Genomic DNA, 27,140 nt, shown 5'->3' with positions numbered 1-27,140 from the left:
AACCAAATAGAGATTGGAGCAGTAAAAGTACATGGCACTTTTTTTCTTTTTAAAAGAGCAAAGCAGTATTTGGAAACTTCAGAGTGAGCTGAATATATTTCCGCTTAGATAACTGATCCGTGTTAACTATGGCTGGTAATCACCAAGGTTGTACTGAACTTAGGTGATTTGTTTTCTGATATTGAGAAGCTGTGGTGCTGTAGGGTATCTGTGCTTCACTGTAAATCCTCACAAAGGTCTTTATTTTCAGGTTGTAGGCTGAGGAGATGCAATTGGCAGTGCACTCAATAGTGGGTGCATTTCTCTCTTCATCCCTTTTAACTTTTACCCAGATCTGCATCGCAGAGGTTTGAGTCTCCCTTCATACAAAAAGGAGATTTGGGAAAGCTGCCCATAACTGACTGTTATTAAATTCTGACTGTTTATTTTTTTAAAAATTGTTATTATTTCTCGATCCTGTTAGGAGAGGGGGTAGGTATTTTATTCATCAAGAGATCAGCCACAGAGCTCAAAGTAACAGAACAAACCCTCTCACCTATGAAACTGGTCAGTACACTGCAAAACTGAGCTCTTAGTAGTAAAGTATTACAAAATGTATCTTTTACTGCATATGTTGTAGATTAAGATAAACCTTTTCACCCCTGGAAGTGGTATAAATGCAGCAAGTGTTAGCTGTTGTTAGCTGAAACACTTCAACTGTGGAAGTTCAGCTCAGGAAGCTCTCCTTGAGGAACGCTTGGAAAGGAAATGTAGCTCCTGTGATGTACTGGGCCCAATATTGTCAAACCACATATAAACTAATATTTGGCACAGACTCTTGAGCATGAGATGTCTTGAGGGGGGTGGTTAATTAGAGCCTTGCTCTGGTTCCTTCTTGAGCTTTCTGAAGCAGGTGAGAGAACCAAGGAGTAGAAAAGGTGGGTGTGCTGTGGACTTCTCTGGATTAAATGTCTCTTGCATAGTGCAAGAGGAGACAATAGGGCTGGATTCTGCTGGCCCTCAGTATCCCTCAGAGTTTTCTGTTTCTTTGTTAGCAGGATGACACATGCCCCAGTATAATTTCCAGATGGCTTTTGAAGTTGGATGTAACAAAGTATTTGCTAAATGGCTCTCAGAAGAGTGCCCAAACTGTGTTCCATTGTCAGAAGCAGTGAAAAGCTCATCTCCCTAGTTAAAACCTCAGGGCTGTTTTCTGGGGATACTTGTTTCCAAATGTCTCTGGCTTCTAATTCATTTTGTTACAAAGATTTTCTTACATATTTTGTCAGTGATAAATTTTGGAGTAGCTCAAATATATTCGATGCATTAAATTTATATGAAAACATTATTTATATAAATGCAGTCAGATAACGAAGAGTATGGGCACAACCAGATGAATTATATCAGTGTACTCAGAGAAAAAAATCCTGACTGTAGATCTAAAAGTCAAAGATAAAGCTTCTCTTGAGTTCAGACTTGACTGCAGTTGGGAAGAATTCAACCCTGAGAAAATAAGAAACATGCCTTACATGAACTGATGTCAAGATGTATGTCCTCTGCCCCACAGAAAGAGGATATTTAAAATATTTATGTAAATATTTCAAAGGCTTGCCAGTTGAGCTTTGTTAAAGGAACCTGCATGTGTGTTGACCTTATGTTTGTTTGTTTCATGGAAAACTCATGCAGCTGCTTTTCATAACTGTGTTCACATCTGCTGTTGCTAAATCGTTGTGAGGCTGGTTTCCGAAGGAAATGAGTTTTATGTGATTACACTGTGTGTGCCTGGGTGTGCGTGCACACGTGCAGCCACATGAATGTCAGTGTTTCCCACAGCCACAGAGCTTCTAGCTCACTGGCCAGTTTCAACCAAAACTAAAGATGGAGCCCAGTTCCTGAGAGTCTGTTCCTACAAATTTCCTGAAATGCAGGCACCCAGGAAAGACAGCTGGAGAAGGAGAGACTCTGGGGGAAAGAAGTGTGCATGAATTCAGCCCTTGTGAGGCACCAGGGAACAGAGATGTTGGAAATGACCTAACTAGTGGAAAGCTACCTTGTGAAGTGCTGGAGTAACTGGTTGTGAGAAAGAAATCTGAAAGGAATCTGGCTTCATTGATTTCACAGCAGTGAAAATTATGTTTTCTAATGAAGTCTCATTTTGTTTACAAAAAAAAACAACAAAACCCAAACACACAAAAAATGGTCATTTCTTTAGTTGTCATAACCATAGTCTCTGTTTTAGGAGAGGAAATTTTAGATTTAAGAGAGGAAGGAAGCATGAAGGGTTAGTGCTAGTTTTTATTGGCAAAAGCTTTGGATGGTATTGGGTGTGAAAGCTGTAAACTACTTTTGCAGTTTGTCCTAAGGAAAGGAGAATAAAACCATTAGGTTACATCTTTTATGTTACATGAATTTGCTATGGAACACAAAACTTGCATGGAAGAAAAATCTAGCTGCAGAAAACTCCCTTGAATTATTTCTCAATTGCACTGGTAGTGTTTCTCCTCTTTTCCCTCCTATGGAACAGATCCACCTGTATGATTCTGGAAAATAAAAGAAAATGGTAAGCAACAAATTGTAGAAATCTTTAAAAGTTGCCTAATCTAATAATTACCTGTGATTGATGTATACAAAGAGATAAGTATTGGGGGTGTGTGTATATATATATTTTTGTGTGTGTGTACATGGGTATAGTAGGAGTGTGAATAACAGAGTAGGAGAAGGATCTTACTTATTGGAAAGGGAATTTGTAGCTCACTAAATGCTAAAAAGACTTCATTTTCAGCCCTGACATTCTGTGAAATATTATACTTAAAACCTGTCACTATTTTTGGGACTGAATCTTGTTTGTCCTGTACCTCAGGGAAGTGTAATTTGGGAGGGTGTGCATGAGGGTGTTTTAGGGATAGAGAGGTAAGTGGAAAATCCACAGTGAAGAGAAAGAAAGGAAACACTTCCTGGTGAAAGCAGAAAGTTTAATGGGGTTTTTTTTAGATTATTTTTAAAAAGTAATTGGAGATGTTCAAATGTTCAAAAGGCAAGAATGTTAGAAGTGACCTTAGGGAAAATGCATTAGTGGGAACACAAGTATGGAGCATGTGAGTGGTCAACAGGACATGATGAATTAAATTTTATGTACAGTTACAGGCTTAATTAGAAGATTTTTAGATTTATTACATGAATTTGCAGTGTAATTGCCTTCAGAGTAATAAAAAATAAAAGCAGAGGTGATGCCTTATTAAGGCTTAACTTTTGTAGGATATTACTGGTTTTACCAGGCAAAAACCCTAATATATTTTGTGATCAAATATCAAGAAGTGACCCCACCCCAATAAGAGTGCGTTTTTCTCTCAATAATACATATAATGCTGAGAGAAAGAGAGAGAGTTTTCTATGTGTGCACACAAAAGATTCTCAGGGGAGGATTTCACATATGTACTGTGATGCAGAAATACCCAGTCTTTTTGCAGAAACAAAACACGGGGAAAAGTCACTTTAAAACATGCCATAGATTAGCTGGAGTGCTTCATGATGGAAGCTCAAAATAACTGCAAAGTATCGTTTGAATGTAATTCAAGTAATGGGAAAGAGAGAATATTAGCAGCCCTGCATCTCTCATTTATCTGAACATCAGCAAATGGACACTTCATTTGATATCTTGACATCTCTTTGTTTTTATGTATTTGGCTGGTATATATCAAGGAAGACACAATGCAGTTTCTTTGAACTCTGCTGCTGAACATCTGTAAAAGTTTATTTGGCACATGGTAGTAATTTTGAGCTGTGTGTATGGCAAAGATGTGTATGTATATATATGTCTCTGCACAGAAGTTAAACTGGTGAATCTGCCACATTTGTCTAAAACATTTCGTTTATCCAACATCTTTTTGAATTATAGAGAAAGTTAAAAATGTAATATTTGAAAGGTTTCTTTGTGTTTAAGTGTACCTTTGAACAGAGTGCTCAACAAAGACCCTACATTAGCTAGGATTTTGGATGAAGAAATATAAAAGCATATATATAATTTACACATGCATGTATTTCCTTCACCACAGACACCAAGAATCAATTAACTTTTATAAGTGTGATCTGCAACCAAACCATTTCTGGTATAAATGAGAATGTTTGGATTGCTAGCACAGAATGGAGGGCTGTGTAAATCTCAGTTTTCCTCTGAAATTAAATTTTGTGACTGTTTCTTTAATTTAGCCTAACCATGATCTTTTTTTCTCCCAGGATCATATGTTAGATGCTTTGAATGAAAATACACAGATCCTTTCCTAAAATCTAATTCCTATTCTGTCCCTGGAATAAAAGCTTTTGCTCGTGACAGATGCGTGCTTTGGCACTCAGTCACTGCTTCAGGGGACTTCACATAGAATCCACAGACTCTGAGAAGATTCAAGGCACTCTTTGTATGGCAGTCTGTGAACTCAGGACCCTACTCCCCTCATTCACTTTTATCTATTTATTTTGAAGCAGAGACAATAATAAGTTTGCATGTCTGAAGTACCTGAGTTTCCCATCCTACAGTCACTGCTTGGAGTCTGGCTGTTTTTTCACTCACCTGAGAAGACACTGGAGGTGACTTGGGAGTGGAAAAGAAGGCCTGAGAGAGCAGCTGATGAGAAGGGGCATGGAGGTGCCCATGGGCAAGGTCAAACAGGGAGTACTGGCAGAGAACAGGGATAAAACTCAGAGTTTAGTGTTTGCCATAAATCAAAGTCGTAGAACGGTTTGGGTTGGAAGGGACTTCAAAGATAAGAATTCGACTTCAGTTTGAATCTTCAGTTCTGAATTCTATGCCATGAAGGTCTTCTGACTCGTTGATGAAACTATTAGCAGATCAATTTACTCTCTTGTTTAAAACACTCTTTAAAGTACTAAAATGCTCGAGGCCTGCAGAAAGGTCCTTGTATCTCAGTGGCAGATCCATGAATGAATGAATGCAGAGTGAACTGTGTTATGTTCCTGGGCTCTTTACAGAAATAGCTACTTTTTGCTGTAATCTGATATGCATATTCATATTTCACGTTAGAAAATCTGCAACGACTTTGCTGAAAACTTAGATTACTGAAAATGGTGCCTTTTCAATTCCATAGCAGAATCATCAGAAAATGCTGTGCTTAAACTGGGTGTAAAATGCAACCCTTTTTATACTCCATCCCTGTGAAGTGCAGCTCCTTGATGTCAGCATTCTGAGAGCCCAGTATTTGCATTAGGAAATGCTTCATATCTGCTAGTGGGAATAATTAAAATGGATTCCTGTGGTGTGAATAGATGCCATAGCTTTTATTGTGCCCCATTTTCCACGTGTAATTGAGCAGCTTTGTAGTAAGAGAACAAAGGTTAGATGTATGCAAGTTTATCTGGATATTAGGTTTCAATTAGAGGAAAACCAAATTCCTTCTACATTTTCCAGGCTCTCTGAAGCTTGTATGCAAAGGGCACACTAATTACCTCCTCCAACACTTCACCAGTATTGAAGGGCTTTTTATTTTTACCCAAAATTTTTTGGCCTTGGATCCTAATCTGGGAAACAGAGGTAACAAAAAGCATAGATAAAAAGAACCAGGACCATCTCACAATGTATTTAAAAAAAAATCATGGCAGGTGATACTTGCTTATTTTATGAGTGTTCAAGCAGATACATGGCTCACCTAAAAATCTTTAGGGAGCAAAGGAGCTGTGTCCTTTGCACAGAGAGGCATAGCAGAGGCACTCAAAGGGAAATACTGCTTTTATTATTGTTTTATCATCATCGTAATATTAGGCTGCAAATGTTTTTGATGTCTCTAAAATAGCCTTTGAGGAGTTCCAGCTTCCTGTGTGGTGATATGGTCAGTAGAATAATGTGGTCCCAGCAGTGTTGTATTCCAAATCATGGAATCATGCCTCTAATACCTGCCATTGACAAATAGAGGCAATGGCTTTGAGGGGTTTTGGCTTCTTTTGCTATGTTTTTGAGTTTTGGTTTGGTTTTGGGGGTGTGGGGGTGTGGTGGTTTTTTTTTTTGTTGTTGTTGGGTTTGTGTTTTATTTTTGAGGGTTTTTTTTTCCCTAGCCAAATGGCATCAGATCTTGCAACTTACACAAAGGAAATATAAGACTGAACCTTTAAATATTGTTTTGGAAGAGTTTGTCTTGTTTTCATTCTGATTTCATGCCTAACAAGTTTTACAGGAGGCCTGATTTATCTGGCTCTAGCAGCACTTCTCTATAACACATTACATGAATTATCTTTATTTTAAAGAAAACTAAACTATGGAGAAAATTACGGGGTGAGAGTGGCTGTAAAATGTACCAAAACCAAATTAAAGCAGCGCAAATGTAAGCAGACATAAAACTCTAAATCAAGTTACAACTTCAGAGCGTTTTCCCTCTGCCTTGCTGTTCTTTGTGAGCTTCATGAACTTTAACTGAGTGAAAGCAGCAAAACTTTCAACTGCATGATACTTTGAGTTTGCTAGGTTCAGACTATTTTTCCTATTTTCATGAGAGTGACAGTGCTGGTGGCATTCATAAAATCCTTACAGCATTGCTTTTTGGCAGAAGCAATTAGATATGATAACACCTTGAACCTTTCAGTGAACCTTAATTTACTTTGTTTTTACTGAGAATGCTCATGGAGGCAGAGTTTTTTATTTAGGCTTTCTAGACATAGGCTTTGAGAGAAATTGCTGCTTCTGTTCTGTTTGGAGACTGAGGTGGAGAGATGTGATTAGAGTTGTTCAAGGTGTCAGAAAAGTGGAGTCAAACCAGCTGGATCCTCAGACCACCAATCCAGCATCCCTTGGAGCAGAGCCCTTTGCCACCCCAGAGCTGCTGCACTGGAAACCAGTCTGACACAGAGCTCTCCAGGCCCTGAGGGATTTGCACACTAATCCTTTGTGTGACAACACTCGACTCTCAGGCTTCCAAACACGGGGGTGATGAGTGTGTTACAAGTGTTTGGATAGATAAAAACAAAATGAACTGTTAAAATGGCTTCATTTTTTTAACTTGTAAAAAAATTCTTAGCAGGGCAAGATATTACCAGTGCTAAGAACAGCTCTGAAAGGATGTCAAGATAGTGCTACTATCAACATGAGCGTTGGTGGTGATCCTTCAGGAAAAAAATAAGCTGAGAAACAATTTTTCTTCGTTCTGTCCCAGGGGACTTACTGACTAGTGATGACTTGTCTGGCTCAGCTATGTGTATTCTAATTCACTTTCTTAGCCAAGATCAGTCAACACTCATTAGAAGTAAACTTCAGCACTTAGTTCGGATTCAGTAAATAGCTTTATTAGTTTAGGTGAAATGCTCTTTAAGTCTTCAGCCTTACCCAGATGACACAGTAATCTGGGTGTAACAAGGAGAGAAACTATTCATAAATCCTTGTTATTTCAGTGTTGCTGAAATGGAGTTGAGTTTTATAAATTACTGGTTTGGCTCCCTTTCTGTGGAGATTCTGCTGTTACAAACCCAAGATTCACTCATTTTATCTAGGTGTTAGCTTAATTTTGCAAAAGTAAACGTAGACCGGAGTTGGGAGCTTTTAAAAATCCAGTCTTTTAAATAAGATTATGTAGCAGAATAAGTAAAATGAATTAATTCATACAATATAGGAAATATCTGTTTGTTAGTGCTGGTAAAGCACTTAAGCACAAAAGTTTATTGGTTTTGTTAGAAACATTGCTCTCACTACACATAAGAATGCATTTGTCCTTGGGCAACAAGTTTGTTTAAAGAAACAGTGTTTAACCACTTCAAAATCATAACAGGGTAACCTGTTCCACCAAAGGAAACAAAACCAACAGTTGTAAAAGAACACTTGTCGTTTTTTTGTGGAGGTGGTTTTATACATTGCTTTTAAATTTGGTACCATCTAGGGGGAGTACCCAAATATAAAATCATAGATAATTATTCAATGCAGTAAACAAGGAATTACATTTCATTTTCAATGTTGAATTTGCTGTATTGGCATAAGTTTGGTGATTGGCATTACTTTAGCAGTTATTTTCTTCTCCATACCTTTCTTTAAATAAAAATCCTACATTCCAATGTCTTGCAAACCAGTCAGTTTGCAGCAGTATTACAGAATTGCAGCCACAACCACAGGAGCAGCCATGATTTACCAGAAAAATGCTTTCAGGCAAATTACATAGGAGATGGCCTGTGAATGAGGCTTTTAAAATTATTTTTATAAAATCAACAGCAAACCACCAGAAGAAAAAAAAAACCTAAATTCCACAACATGCTTACAAGTAGATTTGCTTAGAATCAGATGCTTCTGTTGGTCCTTGAGTAGCTGTGACAGCCCCAAGGCCACACAGCCACTGTCAGGACACACAGCCACTGTCAGGACACACAGCCACTGTCAGGATCTTGGGGTGGTGGGAGGGAACAGGATTTTCAGTGGACCTTCCAGTGATTTTTTAGAACTGCTGACAAGCAAGTAGTGAGGATGTGCGTATTTGTTTGTATATTTATATATAAACCTGTGATTTTTAACCACATGGAACTGTTGATTCTTCATTTGGTGATTTTGTCTATGAGAAAGGGATGGGATAAAACAATTTCTTCAGCTCGTGGTTGGAATTGAATAGTAGGTGCAGATTCTGAGACGATCTTTGTCTTGTTATTGAAGATTATTAATATTTAGGCAATTTGAAAACATAGAAACCTGTGGAAGAGTATATCCTGTGTTTAGCATATCTCTGTGAATATTTTGAACTGCAGTCCTCTTTCTTCCTCTGTCATCTCTTGTAGTTGTTCCTGAACTTTAACAATCTGACTTGAATTCAAGTTAACACGATTACTTAAAATTTTAAAGTCCAGCTGTAATTAGAGTACACCTAATGTCAACAGGGCTTCAAGGAGCTTGTTAAAGAATGTAAATTTAATTTGAGCACACATAAAATGGTTGCCTAGACCCAGGTATAGCAGCAGCTTCATTATCCAGTAAAAGTCAGTGATGTGAAGTCCTCATATATTTTGCCCCAGGAATCTGACAGACATTTTTTCAGCAGGATTTGATAGTATGAGAGCAAATGTAAAGATGATGTTCCAATTATGGTACTTCTTATTTAAATCTGCATCTTTTACTAACCTCATGCTCCCATTGGAACAGGTGAATGGAAATGATCAGATCCATATCAGAATAAATGCTTTTCCTATTATAAATAGGCCATAGAAAAATCTCAGTTGTACGATTTCAGTATGATTTAAATCTATTTAATGGCTGGTTTGCTTACTTTTATTTCAGAATTTAATGTGGGTGTAAAAATACAGTGGAAGTGTCCTGTTAACATTTTGTCAGGTTAACATATGATAATGTGGTCAAGGAAGATGTGTCTGTCTGTGGCAAACACAGGACCCTAAGAACAGAAAGCTATGATTAAGTTAAATTTCTTAACATATGTGAGCAGACTTGTGGCAGTATGGAGAGGATAGAAGGATTTTCATTAACATAAACCCATTTTAGTTTCTGAAGGGCTCAGTGATCTAAATCCTCTCAGTATTTGTCTATGTTTCAGCATTTACGTTGAGATCTAGGTCACGCTCTACATCTAATTGAGGTTTTCATACAGCCTTCGTATTTCTAATGTTTTGTGACCTTTGGCTGTGTGGGAAGCCATGTGGTTTTCTTCATCCAGGAATGTGGAACTGGAGAAAGTAGAGGCAGGTTTGCACAGTACAGTCAATCAGCGTGGTTCTGTTCCCAGATCTGTAAATGCTGACGAGTGGTTTTGTCACTCCAGGTGCTGGGTTATGTGGTGTCCCAGATTTTGGACCTGGACAATAATCCCACACAATCCCTTTCTAACACTGCTGACTTCTTGTGATCTTGTAGACAAAACCATTAAACATCAGTAAATTACTCCAAGTCCTAGTATTCTCATTTTGGTACAGATAATTATATATTTCTTGATTAAACTTCACTTTCCTTGGAAGAACCAGAATTTTAGTCCAGCTTTGTGTCATGGGGCATCATGTAAATACTGGGTAAATTCTGTAGTGTGCACATCCAGCTGTTCCTGTGAACATGGCATCAAAAATGTGATAGTTTTATTGTAAGCTGCAAGTACTACTTAGTAAATTAAATGCTGACATGTTTGGTGAGGAAAAGAATTTTGACAGTATCACTGTAAAACAAAATTATTTTCAACACCAAATACTTAAAGCAGCTTGAAGCCTAAATCTGCTGCAAACTCAATTACCCTGGTAGGATGCCTGACTTTTTGTGGAGAACACAACTCACATATAAGCTTCGGATGGAGCTGCCAATTTTATTGCTTACATAAACCAAACGCTTAGTGTTTGAGACATTGTTCAGAAAGACAGCATTAAAAGTTTCTCCATGAGTCACTAGGAGAAATAAACTTAATTGCTGACCTCTTGGTGAGAGTAACCTGTGCGTGCCACCAACATATATATTGTGGGTGTCAGTGCTGTTTCCTTCTCAGTGTTGTATGGGAGTCAGCTTAAGTATTATTATTATGAATGTCTTGAAATATAAACATATATTTGTTGAAGTTACTTAGTGATTCAAGGCAGGCAAAGCAAAAAGAAGTATGTTGTTCAGTGCTTAGCTTAACCAGACACATGTGGCTAAAATCCACATGGGGTTTGGATTGGGGAAGAAGGAAAGATAATCCAGATTACTTTCTTTCATTATGAGGCAGTGAATAAATTGCTCTCTAGACCGTCCTTCTCTCTTCCTTTCTCTTGCAGGAAATACTTGAAAGAGGCTGATAGGTCCTGCAATCACCAACTAAGTCTGTGGGTGTTAGACTTTTACATAGAAATTAAATGGGGTTTCTGACTTCTTGTCACTTGCTTTTCTGAGAGATGGTCAGCATCTTGGGAACCTGCCCTGTGTGATGGATCCTTGACAGATTGGTTTAGAGACAAATGTAGCCCAAAAGATGTTGTATTTTTGTCTCAGTTGCCTATAAAACAGGGTAAGCCCAGCCTGTAATTTTGGCTGTGTGCTCTGTAGAGGAAATAAATGGGAACTGACCCCCCTCCTGATGGGTAACACTAGGAAGTGCTCAGAAATAGCGTATTTACACTTTCCATCTGTAACTCTCTGTAATTATTTATTTGGTACTGTTAAAATACTTGTCAGATGTTTTCCATTACTTTATTCCAACTGAGAGTAAATAAAACACATTCTTGAGGTTGATAGGAAGAACAGTTCCATCCCTGTTGCTGGTTAGAGATTATACAGGATATGAATATAAAACAGCACATATAATATTGCAAAATAATGTTGCTTACTTGAAGGAATTCTGTGGAGTTCTGGCTTCAAACAGGTGCTATTCTAAGCTCTCCAGCACCATTGCCTGTTCCATGTCTCCTTTTTTTATTGTTGGGTGTCCTTGTCATGCAGAGCAGTTTCTATCACTCTACATTGCCATAATTGAAGATTGTTGCTGATATCAGCCAGCACAAAGTAATTGCTGGGCCTTGTTTGTTTGCTTGTTTTGTATTTGAGAATAAACAGGGCAGTTCTGGAAATATCCTAAATGTTAAAAGTCAACAGCAGCATTGCTTAATGATGGGTGTTGGTTACAACTTAAAACAGTTAATGGTAAGGAAAAGCCCACAATTTGGTAAAATCTCACGGAACAAACATATAATGGAGAACAGCTCCCAAAGGCATGGTGATGAGGAGTACCTGTGGGGAGAGAAGAGCAAGACAGGAGGAAAGCAAGGTGCTGTGGGATCTGGAAAACAGCTTTGATGAGCTGTCCCTTCTGTGGCTCTGCAGCCATCTCTGGTGAATACAGAGGACATCACTCCCAGGGGCCTCAATTGCTGGTTTCAGCCATGGGGATCAGTAAGTGCAGCAGTGATAATGGGTGCAGGCAAACCTCTTTCTTGTCCTGTCAATGCTAAGATTGCTTGTCTCTTGTCCATGCACACAAGTGCACAAAAAGCTGGCTCCAGTGTTACTATCCTGCTTTGAAATCCCCTTCAAGAACTTGAATTTAAGAAATATCCTAGTGTGCGTTCTTACAGGTTGCAAACATTGAACATTTGCTTTTCACGTGTTGATGCTTTCTTAATACTTTCTCTTCTTTAAAACCTAATCTTTTCCTGTACCATCAACAAGAAGAAGGATGCAGTCTTCCATCAGAAAAATCTGCTGAAAATTCCGCTTATATTTGTTTATGTGTGTGCAGATGTGTACAAACCAGTGGATTTTAAATATAATTCATTATGAAACAGGAATTCCTTGTTTTCTTTCATTTTGTTTGGTCAACTGAAAAAGAACATCTGTACCATCATCCTCATTGCAATTTTCCACCCTGGCAATTACCCACACGAGGAAAGATCATGTGCTGTTTTAGAGAGCAGGATGTAATTGTGCAGGGTTTCTGTTGATCCGGGTAATTTAGTGGAAAAACTCTGATTAGACTAATCTTGCCAAAAGGTAGTAAGGGACACATTAGATGGCTTACCTGTAATTTAGATTTCTTTTAAGCTAGGTACAAATAGATGTTTTTGTGTACATAAAAAGACATCAGAAAAAGATGTATTATTCATAGGTACTGCTTCCTAATGGCAGCTAAAACTAAAAATGCATAATGCATTTGCATTAAGGAAAATACGTCCAATATTTCTTAAATGTCAAATATATTTAAATATTTAAAAATTAGTTGAATTTGTGCTTCATTTAGCAATATATTTTAAAAAATGCATTCAGAAATGTGAGTTGTTTTGAAAATGCATTATCTAGTTAGCAACTAAATAAAATATTTATCTGACATGCTGACATAAAGATGCAAAATCATTGTAGTATAATTCATTTTATGGAGGTCTTAAAGTGAGGGCAAATTTCCATTCATTTCTAGCCGCTGTACAAGGTTACTAGAAGGTCACCTCTTCTGAATAAATAGAGCAATAGTTACAGTAGAAGACAATGAAAGCTGCTCAGTTGAATCTTTAAGTGCTCATTCTTTGTGCAACTGCAAAGAATTACAGCAGTTGTTGAATCATATTATTTTGCACGCTGCGAGCTGGAGTAAAGAATCTAATCCAAGTATTATTACAATCACTGTGAGGGTTATTGCTTGGTAGGGCCTGATCCATCCTGTTTGGTGCTCTGCCTTTTGTTTTCCAAGAGCTTTGTGAAAAGTGTGTCTGAATCATCAGTAGCGAATCTTGTTTGTGAATCTGGAGATGCTTCTGCCATCAAAAGCTCAGAATCCACTCTCACAAGTCTTGTAGTTTGCTGTGATGTGACATTCAGCTGTTATCAACTGATTGGGGGAATGGACCCATCCTGACTTCGGTGAAACTTTTAAGTGCAAGGATATGAAGCCTCTGAAAAGGGATGTGAACTTAGCCAGGTGCAGAAATCAAGCACAGGTTCAATCAGGAGTAATTACTGCTCTGCCAAAGTACAAAAGAAAGACAAGGCACATGGGCCTCTTCTGCCTCTTTGCACTCCTGCAGGGGATTAAAACAAATCTGCTGTTTGGGAGCTATTCATTTTCCCCTACAAATCCTCTTTTCAGGTAAGTCAAGCAAAAATGCTTCTCCCAAAAGGTGGAGGTAGAGACCAGGAAGGGCTTGAAGTGGACACCATTGTTGTTTGCTCACCCTCCAGCTGCCCTGTCCATCTGTTGTTCTTTCCCTCAGCCTTCCTCTGTGCTGAATGCTGGCTGTGCTCAGCAAAATTATTCCAGCTCAGAAATCCTCTTAGTGCTATTTTGAATGAGAAGTTTTCTTATTTTTGGATCATGTGAGTCTTTCCCCAGTATATGATATAGTAAGTCATGTTGTACTACAGAACAGCTGTCTACTTGAAGATTTTAGAATTTTTCTGTTCCTTCTGTGGTCTCTATTGCAATAAAGTGACAAGGCAGTCAAGAGTAGTGCAGCTTTGCTACTTACTTAAATTCATATTTGGAAATTCTGCTGACATTACCCAATACATAGTTTTATTTTGGAAGCATGTCTGTTGTTGGCCCTGGCTTTGTGTTGGGTGTTTTTATTTTTATTTTCTTTCTTCTCCAGTATCACTGTCTGTGGTTATTAAAATGCTTAGGGATCTGATTTTCCAAGGTCCTCCTCAGGCAGAGCTTCAATAGTTCACTGATTAATAGGTCTGAAAATGAGACTTGTGTGCATTCTGTTGAGCACTGACCTCCTATAAAAGACACAATGATGTCTTCCCCAGCCAGTCTTGCAGAACTGCCCAAGAAGTGGATTTTGAAGAGTTCACTAATTCAGCAAAATTATCTTCAGCATGATTTCTATAATCTAAAAATGCATTGAGGTCTTCCTGAGTCATTTTATTCCTGCTATTGTAGAGAACAGTGGTAAACCTTTTGTTTTCCCACTTTCAAGGAAAGCTTTTATTTTATATTTTCTGATTGTGGCACCACTGTTTCCATTGCACTCTTTCTAATGACATTTAGGTCTTTTCCCTGACTGCCATAATTTAATTTATTGCTAGTATGTATACATGCATGAATAGTTCAGATTTCATTTCCTAGATAGTAATTTGCACTTCTGGCATTTAATTTCATTTGCTGTTGGGCTGTATGTTTTATAGTTTCTGACTGGCTTTTCCCTCAACAAAACGCTGCCAGCATGAAATAATTGGTATGGGAAAAGACTGCACACATGGATTATGTATAAAGGGACCTAATTGATTAGCTTTGCAAAAGATCCAAGCTTTGCTTGGTGTACATTTGCCCCAGTTTAGTCAATGATACCAGTTTTTTAAGGATGGCTCAGCAAGTCACAAAAATGCCTTCTCTTTTCTCCTGGGGGTGGGTGCTCAGTTTTCCTGGGTATAAACCCACTAGACTGCACTTCGTGATTCTTGAAATATGAGGCAAAATCTCAAAGTTTTCAGAATTTTGCCTTTGGATGGTGTTTGGTGCTTTTTGTTTTCATTTTTTTTTATATGAAAGGTCTTTTTTCTGTCCTTCTCTGCCTCATTTCAAGACAGTAAAATGCCAAATTAAATTAGAACTGCTATAGGATTGCATGATGGTATTTCTTTAGCTTTTCAATATAGTCTCTTTTTTTTATTTGTACTTGACAATACAATAATTTTTTTTGCATTCTATGAAAAATTTAGATGACAACCTAATATAAGATAGTGGTAGTTTGTCAGTAAAAGAGTAGAGGAAATTAAAAAGTGTCTCGTGTTACTCATAAAAATTATCCGGTTGCTTCTAAAATAATTATATCATAAAATTACCCAAAGGAGAAGTTCTGCTGAACGTTTCTGCAGAAGCTTTTTTAATCAAAGAAATATTTTTTCAGTTTAGATTTGTCAAACTATTCACACAGTGCTATATTTTTTCCCCCCTTTGTGCTTCGGCCCAACACTTGAGAAGAGAATTATGAATGTAAATGAATACAAATCAATAGGAACACTGTTTTATTACTTCACTGGGAATTTCTGTACAATTTGAGAGCAACTTGCTACAAGTTGAGCAGACGATGAAGGTTAACCTTGATCTTTAGCCAGCTAGGTTGGCTTACATTCTATCAGCAAGGGAATTAAATTTACTCGGACACATTTTAATTGGCATTTATGCAACATGTACTCACAGATGCTGAATTCATTGAGAAATACTGAGTGCCATCTGTTTAACTCTATTTCCTCTCTATTAAAGTATAATAAAATAAGGCCAGGTCCTTCTGGTTTGCTAATACATTTATCTTTCAGAATACAATATTTTAATTACTACATCAATAATGTGTTATTCTGTGCTAGGTATTAATTTCTGTGCATAATTATAAGTAACCTTATTTAGTGTGCTCTTTTTCATAGTTTTTTCCTCTGAAACTTTTATATCTGACATCAAATGTCTTTAAAAATACTGGATGATTGCTTCAGTGCTTGCTGAGTGTGGGTGCTACTAATAGACTGACATGGAAAAGTAATTGAAGTAACCAAGTAACATCCAGCTCATTTCTGAAGAATTTGGCTGCCTTTAAAAACACAACTGATTGTTATTGACTGATTATATTGTCTAAAGTAAACATGTATAAATTCTAGATTTATTCCAATTAGTGGTAAAGAACACATACACACATTAGTACTCTTTATTTGAGAATGTGAGAAATAAAAAGTGTTCCAATAGAGTATGTGGACAGTGTTGGAATACATATATGTGTGTGTGTAAAAAATAGTCATGTTCTATTTTCTAGCTTCATCTGGTAAATGTAACAACAAAAATAAATACCATATGATGTTTTTCATAAATGGACAAAGGTGTTTTCAATCCCTGGTACCTCATGTGGGGCTGGATCCTGTTATTGCAGTGTAGGCTGTGGTGAATTTGGGCTCAACTGCTTCGTTCAGACTCAGGTGGTCCCTGGTGTAAAATCACAGGTAACACAAAGCAGTGCTGAATGTAGCTCATGTAATTGCACCCCTCCACTCTTCCGTAAGGAAGTAATAAAAAAGGCAGCTCTCATCTTGTAAAAAATATGATTGTTGTGTTATTTAAGGTTTTTCAGTTTTTGTTTTTTGTTTTTTTTTTTCCTGTTGTGTTTTGCTTTTGGTAGGTTTTTGGCTTGGTTTTGGGTTTTTACCTGAATACTGTTCATGCACTTTTACCAGATTCAAGACTTTTTCCCTGCTTTTGGCATTTAGAGGGAGAACTAACTGATCTCTCTCTGACTGAAGAAAACTTCTAAGCATATCTAAAATTATGATTGCTTCAGAAACACTGAGACATGCTTAAGCACTTCTCTAACTTACGTTTCAAGATTTCTGTTTTATTTTGCATTAATGGAATTCATGGAATATGCAAATTTTCATGAAGAGGCATAGAAGGTTACTGTTCTTTTAATTTAAAAATTATAGTTGTCTCTAAATTACTTATCTTTCCTTTGCATTCTTACAGTAGAAGCTGTTTAATGAAGTAAGAGTTTTCTAAACTGTTTAGGTCATACTTTGTTTCCTGCATGAGAAATGTTTCTTTCTTTTTTTTATGATGAAAATGATGAAAATGAAATGATGAAATGTTCAAATTAGTTCCTCTGTTGGATTTTCATGTTTTTCTACTTTACCTTAAATCAGCTTTTGAATTAATTTAGATCTGTGCTATAGGAAAATGTAAAACTCGCAGAGGGTAAGGAGATTAGAACATAAAATATGGAGTACAGCAAGTTAATAAGATGAAAGAACTATGGTGACATCTAACCATGAAATCACATAACCTCTTTCTCTTTTTTTTTTTTTTCACTATATCTTCTCCCAAGGCTTTTTTTGCAGGTTAACCTGGCTGATATTTGAATGTAATTTTTCAGATTACCTGTGCAAGATACTTGCCTTTGATACTGTGTTTGTGGTGCTGTCTTTATGTAAAGCCTGTTACTACAGTGCCTCAGCTTTCATCATTTCTCTATGGTGGGTTATATTGAAACAATAGTAATTCCCTTGCATACTATGCAATTAGCCTTGCTAGATGATATTGGATCCACAGATTCAGTTTCAAAGGAAAGGTTAAGACACCATAAGTATCTTTTTCTTTTGAAGTATGCTGTGGAGACTTCATCTGGGGATGAAAGGGTGCTGACTTCTAGGCCAGTGGGGGCTTCAAGAAGAATGCTCATCTCAAATATGGGCAAATGAGATTGTTTCCATCTCTCTGCAAACAGTGCCCTATAAAACAATGATGCTTTAAAGAGATGAAGAGTTAATCAGATAGATGATGATGGATATAGCAGGTTCACTGTCCAATCAGACTGAAGGAAAAAAAAAACCAAAACACAACAATCCCGTCTGAAAAAAATAGTCATATAAAATATACATGCATGTAATAGGACTTTCTTGATATTTATTTCTTGTTGCCAGCAGTGCAAAGCTAAGACTATTCCCACTTGAAAAGTATCTTTTTAATTATCCATCTGTTTTTCCCTTACCTTTCATTATTCTGTCTGAATTGGTGGTTCTGTGTGCTTCAAATGGTATGTAGATTAATTTCAGTTCTGGAAGTCTTACATTATTTATACTGTTTGGGAATAATGTGCATTCCCATTGTTTACAGCTCTGGTGTTTCTGATTATGTAGCATCAGTCTTGTTTTGCTGAGAGTGTCCTCTGTTGATTAACTCTCTAGATAGTTTGATAATGGCCCATATCCAAATGATGTATATACAAATCCCAATTGCTTCCATGAATCTTGGCAGAGTTTAGTAAGGTATTTGTTACTGGTTTTTTTTAGATGAATATGTATAGAGTTACCCCTTTCCTCTTTAAATTGTTTTCCTCTGAGAGATTAGATAGTTTTGTCTGTCATACAGTTTTGCATGTTAGAATAGCAGAGGCTACCAAGCATTATGTGTACAGATAAAGTGATAAGAGAAATTTGACACAATAATGGGAATAAATCCTGGTGACACTTCTTACTTCTGAAAGCCAGTGTAACTTTTATAAACTTTTGCAACTCTCTTTATTTCCCCTGCTTACTGTTACACTCTTAAGGGTTCCCATTTTAGACCAGGTCCATCAATTCAGTGGGTTTGTGGTTATATAATACAATTTCTGTGGCTTTACTAAGGACACAACAGATATTCTTTTTCCATCCCCCTCCCCCCCAAAAAAAAAAAAATACAAAATATACAAATAAGTTTTAACAGGTAGCAGTAATGCACAAATATTGTGGATTTGGTACTACATAATTCTCAAAGTATTTCAGTTCTGAGACAAGTATCTCAGTGCTGTAAATCCAACAAGAAACATATGGCAAAGACCAAATTCTTATATGCACCTTACAGTTTGTATAAACACTAGGAGTATCTACTATTTAAAAGCATTTTGTGCCTGAAGTAACTGTGAAGTAACTGTGCCTCAGTCTGAAAGTTCAGGAAAGCTTTTGAGTAATGACTTGTTGTGATAATCTACTGAAAGGTGCCAGTCAGTTGCATTCAAACAAACAGCAGCAAAGCACTTCTTTCCAGCAAAGACACTATCTCTTTTTGCATTACAGTCTCATATATAAATAAACACTTTGAAGGTTCCTATTTTCTGGTTTGTGTTGTTTCCTAACAAGATAAGGCTTACATTGCCTCTTTAGTCCCCTTGCTCACAGGGGCTTTGTAATCACTACCCAAAGTCTGAGCAATAAATACACTCTATTGTGAGCTTAAAACTTACCTGACATTTCTGAGATGGTTACGGTGGATATTATGAAGGAATTTTTATGATAGCAAGTGCTAGTTCTTCTGTATGTTTGCTATGTGTGCAGAAAGGAGTTCCAAAGTAGTGCAGCCCAAAAGAGGTGTATTTATAGAGAGAAACATTTATCCTGAGAAGAAATGTCCACACCGTGCACGTTTCAGGAAGACTCTAGTTGGGTCTGTTGGAATTTGGTGCTCATCTTCTGATCTAGTTTCATCCATCACCCACTGGAGTTTTCATTTACTAGAAAGTCCTGTAAAAACAAAAATATGTTGTCACATTGTATATCAGAAAAATAAATGCAAGGATTTTGGCAATCCAGATACTTTTTGGGGTTTGCTTCCCTGCCTCCCACCCCACCCCTTACATCAGCTGTTTCTGAGTGAACTATTAGAATATACCAGTAGTTTTATCTTGCAATTTCAGTGGCTTCTAAGTATCTTGTCTGCTAAAATGAATAGCAATGAATTTAGTTTTTTAAAACCGTCCTGAAAAGATACGGCATTCGTATTTCAGCATCTACTGATAGTCTAGACCAAATCTCATAATGTTTCAAGCTTACTTTTTGTGCCTAAACATACAGAAAAGAGCAAGGCCGCTGAACTGACTTGAAAATTGATTCAGACTTCTTGGAGAAATGAAAGGATCCTGGTCTCACACAATACCACATTAGCTTTTTCTCTCTATAACAATTCTGAATGAAAATCTAGGTGATTAACCTGGAGGGGCTGCTTAGCACAGCTAGGAATTGAATTAACAGAGTTGGTAGGTTGTTGTGGAGGGTACCATATGCTCCACAGTTCAGGTTTGTAAGAGAAAGGGAAATTTAGTGTGGGTACTTCTGCTAAGGGTACCCATGCTCATATGGAATCAAGAAAAAAATGTGATATGTTTTGTCCAAGTTGTTTGTAGGCAGAAACACCAAAAGCAAGAGGAAAAAGGCTAACTGTCAAATTACTAAAATTCCATGTTACCACTGTAGTTTCCTGGGAAGTTTTTGAGGAACTGCACTGTACTGCAGTTTGTCCCAGGCTGTGGAAGAAAGGGATTTCAATGGAATGAAATGCAGTATTTCCCCTGTAAGTACTGGCCACCTTGATACTTTTTGCCTTTCACAGCCACTTCCATTCTGTTGGTTTGCTTTGCCTTGGGTGCATTTATAAGTTCCCATTTCAATCAGTCTAAGCTCACCTTGCAGTGATCCACTTTCCTTTTGCTTTGGTGTGAGGGCTGATGTGTTGTCCTGCATGTCACAAAGCCCCTGCCAGCCCACTGTGCCTCGGAGCATCCCAAAGTTGGACACTGGTAGATGGCAGCATCTCTTTTGTAGCTGTTTATTAAAGATGCTATCTTTAGCTGCAACACTGAAGTTATGCAACTTAATGTTCCTTGTGTATTAAAGCATAAATGAAAACACAGTGTAGAAAACAATGAATGTGACCCGACATAAAAGGAAGCATTTAATCAAAATTAAAATCTTCAGTAATGAAATCTGCCTGGCTTTATGTGCATTTGTGCTCACGCTGAGCATCGCCCTCTGTTTCCTTTTGTTAATTCTGAATCAGACTTCTGGCTGCTGTCTTACCACGTGGGGGGATCCACAACTCCATGCACTCCCCTCTGCCAGAAGTACAGCAGACTCTGCTAACAGACAATGTTTCTGTGATTTTTCCTCAGTAGCACTTACTGCACATTAAATACTAACATATTGATCAATTGGCACTCTGCCTTCGAATATCTCATAGGGACTGAAGCCAGCATGAGAGTCCAAATCCAGAAGTACTTTTCTGTATGATTTTACTGTCTTTTGCCATTTATGATAGCATATAAATCTCCAAGAGCTGCAATTCAGAGTTCCAGCTTGGTGAATTTGGTGTGTCTGTTTGCTTTCAAAACCATTTTTCATTGTTATAGCTATTAACTTTGCTACTTTTTGTAATGCTCTTTGTAGAATTTTACAATATTTGAAGCTTTCAGATGGTTTCCTAAATTATAAGACATCATTGTAAATCATAAAGACAGATGAATTCTGAACAATAAAATAATTTGAGTGTGTGATATTTTGCCGTGCCTTTGTGCAGTGGGAAAACAGAATGATTCATTTCTTAGAATATGCCTGAAATAGAACAAATGTTTGCCTGTACCATTTGGGATGGAGCTGAAAGCAGTTAATTGAATTAGATGAAGACTATATTTCTCTATGACCTCTGTCTGCCATTTTCCCCTGAGGTGATTCCCTGCATTATTTTCTAAAACCAGCAAAAGTAATTTGGACAGTAGATGATATTTGGCATAAATGTAATTTTGAAATGGTTTATCCATTTCTACCATGGCAATCTCTTTTCAATTTGTGTCGTGAATGTTTTAGATAGCATTACCACGAGGATGATACAGTCACACATTGGGGAATGCAGGGTTTAATTGATGAAACATCTACTATCTAACTGAGGTATGTCCTGCTGTATGGCAGTCTGGAGAGCTGAATAAAGACAATGGAGCTCTGTGGTCTGTAGATTCTGCCAAGACAATAAAATTGTGTACAGTAAGAGAACAATAGAACAGAAAAAAAAGTGTGTGTAATAGTTCAGCAGCATTTCTGAGCTGTGTGGTGCCAGCAAATGGTGTTCTTAGCTCTGCTGCTATTTCGAATCAGCCACTCAGCCACATGAAGTGTCTGCATCTTGCCCCCTCTGACTGATGGTTCAGGCTTGACCTCATGTGTAATGGGGGAATATAATTTTCCAGAATATTAAAGAAGCAACTTAGCTGTTTGAGTGTGATAATGATACTGTATATTCTCTGATATTAAAATGTCATTTTTTCAACCACTTTAAGAGCATAATGGGGATTTTTTTTCATGGAAATAGGGTCCTTTCAAAAATTGTTGATGGTAGTGGTACAGTTATAACACCCTAGAATTTGCATGCTAAGCAGAAGAATGGGGCTAAAATTTAGCAGAGCACTAACATAGGGCATATGCAGCTTTAGAACTACTGCAGAAAAATTCTTATCAAGGGCATGGAAATCTTTATTTCTTTGCACATGTCTCCTCAGGTAAGTTTTTGACTCCTCCAGAGCAAAAGGATGATTATGAGCAAACATACAAGTATGGTCAACATTTAAGTTTTCCATGTACTACAGGAAAAGTGCTGCCAGCTCCATTGGCAAGACTCCAGAGCAGTTGCTTCTCCTCTTTTAGCAGGACATGTTAGAGCAAATGAGGTTCCCTCAGATTTGGCCTACTGAGGGAGTTTCCATCTTGGGAACTGTGGGGAGAAAGTAAGTTTTTCACAGCACAAGCCAATGTAGCTTGCTATTTGAGAGAAACACCTTTTATATCCATTGCAATCTATTTTCATTTGCCATCCTAGCTTTAACCTTTTATTGAAAATTGGCTAAATGTTTGCTTCTGTCCTTGCTGCCTGTACTCCTTTATCCTGTGTTAGATGACAGAGATGTTTCTGGGTTGGTTCTTATATTCTTCCTCGAAAAAGAACTCTTCTGCTCATGAAGTAAGTTTGGTGAGTAGTTTAGGAAAACACTGGTGTAGTGTCTTCTCACCTTTTCTCCTTCCTTGTTTGGTCCTTATATATCTTCTTTGATTTCAGTTACCCCTTTATCATGTAATTTGGATGGCCAAAGCATCTTATTCTGGTTCTTTTTCTCCATTATAATCTGATCTGAAGGAAGGCCAGTGCAGCCAGCAGCTCCTTGCAAACTAAATATCAGAATCTTGTTTTGGAGTGTAGTGAGAAAAATCTTTATTTACAGAATGCAGACAAATCCCTGGATATAAAGATAACACCCTTCTTTGCCTTATGGAAACTAGTCTGTGATGTCTGAAAGACACTTCTTGGCTGAGCTGTGTCTAAAACCCCTTGGTTTGTGTCCATAGATTTGGAAATGTGCTGTGCTAGTCATGCTGAAAATATTTTCTGTAATCCAGCACAATTCAAATAACCCCAAAACAAAATGTAAAATGTAGTACTACTACTGCTATTACCACTACCTGAAAATATTTAATATTTATGACAAGTGAAAGGAAATAATCTCTGCAGTCTCTGCAGTAGAAATTAATCTATTCTTCCAGGAGGTAAATTCTTAGTTACAGTTGGTAGATGCCTTGTCCTGGAGCATAATATGTGGAAGACATTGAGAGGGATTGCTCTTCCTGCACAGTCAGTCAAATTATTAATTAGGTCCCTTCTCTTTATCTATTTTCAATTTTCAATCAACCTAAGGGATACTCTCAGAGCAGCATGCCTGAGGCATCACAGATCCTTCAGGATTTAATTAGGTTTCCCAGTGCTGCCGCATGCTCTCTGAGGCCTGTCAGTTACCCTTTCTCACAGGAGTTAAAATTACTCTTTATATGACTTATCAGATTTGGTCATTTAATTGATTCTCAATTCATCTTCTAATCCATTTACAATTTCCTTTCCACACATGGAGGTACTGTTACAGGCTGACAGCTATGTTGCCCAGTAAGATTCCAGGCAGTACTTAAAGCCCAAATCTTAAATGAGTGAAACAAATTCAGACTCTCTGAGTGCTTTCCATAATTTTTTTGCAATAGTTTTCAGTAACTTCCAGCCAATGGTTTTGGTTTTTACAGAAGTCTTTTTCTTTTTTTTATTTTTTTTTTTTGATCCTGCTTCTTAAGCACACCTTTCTATTAACAATTATGAGCTTCTTAATGACAGTAACAAAAAACAATAAATCTATTTATTTTTGAAGTCCTTCTTTGCAGTCATAAGTTTAGTGCCAAATGCCTAAATGCTTAATTGCTTTTGCAGTGTAAAGTATTGCTTGATTCAAGCATATGACATGTTTACCATCACCATCTTTTAAATGTGTGATCCAGTCTCTTTTATTTGCTGACACATATTGCTGAGTGTCTTAGGGAATGACACTTTTCCAGAGATGGTAATTATTAACCTTCAATAGTTATAAATACCCTAATCTGATGATGCTGTACTGAATCATCAAATGGTTTGGGTTGGAAAAGTCCATTAGGCTCATTGAATCCAACTGCTAGCTCGGCACTGATAAGTTCACCATTAAACCATGAGCCAAGTGCAACATGTGCACATCCTATACATCCCTCCCATCATGATGACTCCACCCCTGCCCTGAGCAGCATATTCCAGTGGCTGAACACCATTTCAGTGTCAAATCTTTTTCCTAATATTCAACCAAAACCTCCCCTGGTGCAACTTCAGGCCATATCCTCTTGTCCTGTCACTTGTTACCCAAGTAACAAGTGAGAGTGATCAAGTGTCCCTTGAGCCTCCTTTTTTCCAGGCTGAACACCCCAGCTGTCTCAGCTCATCAGACTGGTGCCCCAGACCCTTCCCCAGCTCTGTTGCCCTTCTCTGGACATGTTCCAGCACCTCAATGTCCTTCCTGGAGTGAGGGGCCCAAGACTGGACACAGGATTCAGGGTGTAGCCCCACCATTGCCATGTACAGGGGGACAATCACTCCCTTGGTCCTGCTGGTCACTCTATTCCTTATTCAGGCCAGGTGCTATTGACCTTCTTGGCCACCTGAGCACAACCTGGCTCATGTTCAGCCACTGTCAGCCAGCACCCCCAGGTCCTTTTTCAACGGGCAGAGAAAAAGCAATCAATCAAAACAATACTTTTTTAAGAGAGAATTAATTTTAAAACAACTTAAAGGCTACAGTAATGGAGGCAGTACATTTTGTTAACATTTTAGAAGTGTGATCTAATTTCACTGCTGCTGTTTTATACATCTGTCGCTTATATTTAACTCCGTTGTCTTGGTTCTGTTTGTCAGTGCTAAAACAAAGCCGTGTTTTCTTTGTTGCTTTGACTGTTGGTGCTCTCTGCTATCTTCAGCCAGGTGGTACCAATAATGTTAGTACTAAATTACATAGGCTGGTAACATGAACTTAATGCTGCTTTCTGACACCTTTAATCTGTTAACGTTCTTACAGAGGAATGTGGTGCAGGATTCAGTAAAATCTTTAGCAGATCTGCGTGTTTGATGAGAGGCAATTTCCCATTGCTGGAAATTCTGCATGACTCTGCTGTGTGGTAGGAAAGCAAGTTTTCTGATCTAAAGCATTCTGTATATACCATTCACTCTATAATTAATTCTTTGAGTAATTCTTTTTCATTCATTCAAGTTAAATGCTATTCTTCAACACTCATAACTCTTCCAAATATAAATTACTGTTAAAATTTCTATATGCCTCTGACAATGTCTACCAAAATCTTAGAAGTGGTGTCATTTCAAATTTAATAATAAATTGTTGGCAGTATGAGAACAAGCATAATAATAAAAAGCAGTTCTTAAATTGTTTCAATGTCTAAAAGAAAGGCCTTTTGAAATATTTCCTTGCATTCATTAACCCTTCGGTTTCTTCCACAGTGAAATCATGGAGGAAGTATTTATGAATGAGCTGCTTAAACTAAATTAGTTAAAAGTAGAAAAAACACAGTTATTTTACTGAGGAGTTGTAATGGTTATTTCCTTTCAGTAAAGGAGATCTTGAAATAGAAATATGTATAATGTTGTGATCTCAATCATGTAGACTCAGGTAAAGGTCTGAACTCATACAAATACACATGACTACTAAGCAAAAAGCCATTTGCTTTTAAAGTGCTTTTGTTTCTTCAAACTCTGAGGTGGTAAAGTTTGCTGATGGGCAGCCTTTAAAGCAGAGCAGGACAGCACACTGTATGAATAGATGACGTTGAATGTGTTGCCATAAACGTCTAGCTGAGGATTAAAAATATAATGATAAAAATTAGAATGTGGCGGTGCCAAGTGTTGGTCATTGCTTTAGAATCAGCCTCCTTGCAAGGAGCAGCCTCCTCTGTCTGGAAACCTGTTTGCTGTGAGTTCTCAGGCTGTGCAATCCCAGGGGCTGTGGTCGGAGCAGTGGCCACGTGCCCAGTGCTCGTGTGGTTTTTGACACTCAGAGAAGGCTGAGGGAGTACCAGAGATGTGGATACTAAACTGATTGGCATCTGCTTGCCTGTAGAAGGCTTTCAGTCTGACTGAGCAAGGTAGGAAATGTAAGAGAGCTGGAAATGATGGAAGTGAGGAGCCCTAGGCATGCTGGCTGTGACTTCCAGCCTCTTGGAGCCTTGTAGAAGTGTAGACATCTTCTGAAGCATCCCATAAGGCACTGCTGGACTCGGTCACTGCTTGAAATTATAGCCTGCATTTCATGAGAGGTCTTGTTAGATGATCACAACAGTAATTTCTGACTATTTATAGCCCTACTCCTTCTGTTCCATTTTAATGGCTATTTATTTTAGTTAACACCAGTGTTGACCTGGTTTTAACACCTTTAGAAAGAAAAAGAAAGCACTTTTTCAGGGAATAAGTTTTACCTTTAACTTTTTATGACTGTATGGAGACTTTTAGGGAGGTCTCTTCAACAAGAATATTTCTCATTTGTAAATGATCAAGTTTTTTTGTTTAAACCAGGTAACAGTTTAATGAGGTCTAAAATATAATATGGCAACACATGGGTTGATTTAAATTTGATAATGCATACCTTTGTTTGTTTCTTTTTTGCTTAATTAGGTGCTCTGACACTTTCCTGTTAGTGGCATGCATGTATTAAAAATTATATCCTGACATCTGTATAAATTTCATGCCAACAAAGTCTTTAAACAGGGTACCATAATTCTGGCTGCTGCTTAAGTTAGTTGTAATTAAAATTAAGCACCTGGTTTGAAGCACTGTTCCAACTGACAACCATCTTATATTTGAATGCCAAAAATGTCTGGTGTGTCTCAGTAAATTTGAATTACAAGTTCAGTAGGTAGTGGGGAAAAGGGATCATTGCTGATCCTAAATTACAGGAAGAGTTCTGCTTTTGAATAACAGCTCAATCCTGACTAAGCAATAATTAGTTTCTCTTTGACTACAGCTTCATGGGATTAGAACATTTGTATAACCTCCTGAATCCTGTTTTTGTTTTCCTTATCTTACAAGCTCTTAAAGCAAGCTCTCATTGTTGTTTTTTTTTCT

At 37.6% G+C, this 27,140-nt stretch overlaps 1 protein-coding gene and 1 long non-coding RNA gene across 15 annotated transcripts in view; both read left to right on the top strand.

Annotated features, from left to right (window-relative positions):
• Positions 1 to 27,140, top strand: part of ROBO1 (roundabout guidance receptor 1) — a 686,064-nt gene that overhangs the window by 543,450 nt on the left and 115,474 nt on the right. The window lies entirely within an intron of this gene.
• LOC147654423 (uncharacterized) lies at positions 20,460 to 26,468 on the top strand. Its single transcript, XR_015285199.1, has 2 exons — positions 20,460 to 23,730; positions 23,789 to 26,468. It is a non-coding gene; the product is annotated as an uncharacterized LOC147654423 (long non-coding RNA).

Source organism: Cyanistes caeruleus, chromosome 3, assembly GCF_971803275.1.
Source record: "Cyanistes caeruleus chromosome 3, bCyaCae1.hap1.1, whole genome shotgun sequence".
Classification (NCBI taxonomy): domain Eukaryota; kingdom Metazoa; phylum Chordata; class Aves; order Passeriformes; family Paridae; genus Cyanistes; species Cyanistes caeruleus.
Note: the sequence above shows the minus strand (reverse complement) of the source record. Positions and strands in the feature narration are given on the sequence as shown.